Source organism: Pistacia vera, unplaced genomic scaffold, assembly GCF_008641045.1.
Source record: "Pistacia vera cultivar Batoury unplaced genomic scaffold, PisVer_v2 Contig451, whole genome shotgun sequence".
Taxonomy (NCBI): domain Eukaryota; kingdom Viridiplantae; phylum Streptophyta; class Magnoliopsida; order Sapindales; family Anacardiaceae; genus Pistacia; species Pistacia vera.
The window spans coordinates 719,966-722,610 of NW_022196281.1; the positions used below are offsets into that span (position 1 = coordinate 719,966).

The 2,645-nt window shown below is 36.2% G+C and overlaps 1 non-coding gene across 1 annotated transcript; it reads left to right on the forward strand.

Moving 5' to 3' along the window:
- Positions 1-883: 883 nt before the first annotated feature.
- On the forward strand, positions 884-990 carry LOC116144700. The gene has a single exon (XR_004130302.1). It is a non-coding gene; the product is annotated as a small nucleolar RNA R71 (small nucleolar RNA).
- Positions 991-2,645: the final 1,655 nt, after the last annotated feature.

The following is a 2,645-nucleotide window of genomic DNA, read 5'->3' on the forward strand; positions in this document are numbered from 1 at the left end:
TGTCTAATGATCTCTTCGTCGACTTCCTCATCAGAATCTTTCTTGTCTTTTGGTGCACTCTCTTCTTTCCCTGTTTGTTCCACCGCTTCCAAGATTGTTCCACTTCGTAGAGTTATTACATTCGCTTGTTCACATGGATTAGTCACTGTGTTGCTTGGTAGGGAACCTTGTGGTCGGTCATTTAGTTTTTCTACTAATTGCCCCACATGTACCTCTAAGTTTCGAATGGACACCTGTTGGTTTCTAAAATTTGCCCTCGTCTCACTCATGAAACCTGTGGTCTCTTGCATGAATTTCCCGAACATATTCTCCAATTTTGACAATCTTTAATCCCCTGGTTGATTATTCACCCCCTTGATTGTTTGGCATTGTTCTTTGATTCCATTGGTTATTCTGCTGATTCTAATTGCCCCAAAACAAGTTTGGATGATTTCTCCAACCAGGATTGTACGTGTTGGAGAAAGGATTGTTCTGTTGTCTTTGATTCCCTACCAAGTAGTTAACTTGTTCCAATGATGATGAAGCTAAAGCGAAGGTGTTCCCCACTTGACATTCATTGCTCACATGGTTACCTACACAAAAATCACATGTCAGTTGAGGTGCTTGAATGGAATTCACTTGCATACCTCTTAACTGCTTCTGAAGTGCTGTAAGTTGGGTTGAAATGGCTGTGTAAGCATCAACTTCATGAATACCCATAGACTTCTTCGACTGCATTCTCTCATTGGGTCTCTGATAGTTATTACTAGCCAGGACTTCAAGCAACTCATAAGCTTCTTCAGGTGTCTTGTTTTACAATGCTCCTTCAGATGTCGCATCCACCATCGTTTGCATATTAACCATCAACCCATTATAGAATGTTTAGACTTGTATCCAAACTAGCAAACCATGGTGGGGACACTTTCTCAGTATTTCCTTGTATCTTTCCCAAGCTTCATAAAGTGACTCAGTCTCTTCCTGTAGAAACAATGTGATATCATTTCTCATCTTTGCAGACTTCGCTTGAGGGATTTAGTGGGGAAATTTTGTGCCAATTCATTCTAGGTTGTGATTGTTCCAAGTGGTAGTGCCATTAACCATCCCTTTGCCTTATCCCTTAATGAAAAAGGAAAAAAATCTTAATTTGATGGCGTCATCTGACACTCCGTTTGATTTGAAGGTATCGGAGATCTCTAAGAATTTTATAGTGTGTGAATTTGGATCTTCCTTCAGATCTTCCTTAAATTGTACCAACTGTTGGATCATCTGGATGATTGCTAGCTTTATTTTGAAAGTATTGGCTTGCACTGGTGGCCTAGTTATACTTGGACCACTGCCATCAACCATGGGTACTGAAAATTCCCTTAATGTTCTGTTTTCTGCCATCTCAATGACTACGGCCTCTCGTTCTCTTCTTTCTCTATTAAGTCTTCTTGCAGTTCTTTTAATCTCTGGATCGATAGGAACCACTGGATGACGTCTAGATTTTCGCGTAAACTACATAGAAAGAAAGAAAGCATGAGATCATAGGCTAATAGAAAAGAACAACAAAATTAAACTAGAAAACAATTAAAACTAAAATTAAACTCTAATCTAGGTAACACAAGACAAGTTCAATGTTAACACAAATCAATCCCCAGCAATGACGCCAAAAACTTGATGTGTTGGAATTACAACATGCAATGTGTAGCAAGTGAACTAGTCGCAAAAAGTAATAAAGTGATAAGTAGAGTATCGTTCCCACGAGGATTGTTTGTTAAGCATTGATTTCCCTAGTTGTTTATCAAGTTGGAGAAACCGAAAGATGTTTGGATTTGCAGGAGAATTTTAAGCTAAAGTGAAAACAAAATTTACTACGTACTTTGAAAACTAATTAAAGACAGTAAAACTAATTCGAGAGAAAATATTAATTAAACAAACGGTTAGGGTTTTGACTTCACTAGGATGTTATGAATTAATCTACGAATTATGCTACTTCTATACTCACATGCACGGATTATAAATCGAACTCCCTAATGTGTAAAACATACCTTCTCAGGCTATGTTTTCCTACTTTTCCCTATTTAGTTTCCTCACCCAACAAAATGAAGACTAATAGTTCCAAGTTCATTAAGCTAATGGAATCCTAAATTGATTTCATTGATTCTCAAACCTATCTCTAGCATTCAATACAACAATGGAAATTACCCTAAGAAGCTCATACATGATTCATTTCTCAATCTCATCATGTTCAACAAATAATTTCAATAAAAACAAGAGTAATCATACAATCCATGCAATAGAATGTAGAAGCAACATTAATTTATTGATTAAACATAAAAATCCCAATTACATCAAAACCCTAACCCAAAGTGAGTTAGTTCATACTAAAATTAACAAAAATGGAAATAAAAACATTAAACAATGCATTCAACATGTTGGAATTAAGAAAAGAGAACAAAATCTTCTCTATTTGATGAATCCAAAGAGTTCAATCTTCAATCTTCTCTTCTTTTTCCAAAAATGTCGAACTCCTTTCTAAAATGGCTAAGTTTTTCTTATATAGTTGGTCCAAAAAAAACCTAAAACTCTCACCTAAAATAAAACGCACAGTTTTGAAAAACTGAAATTCGCAGACTTCGTCGCGGCGAAGAATTTAAAATCTTAATTTGTCCCGAGAGTTTATC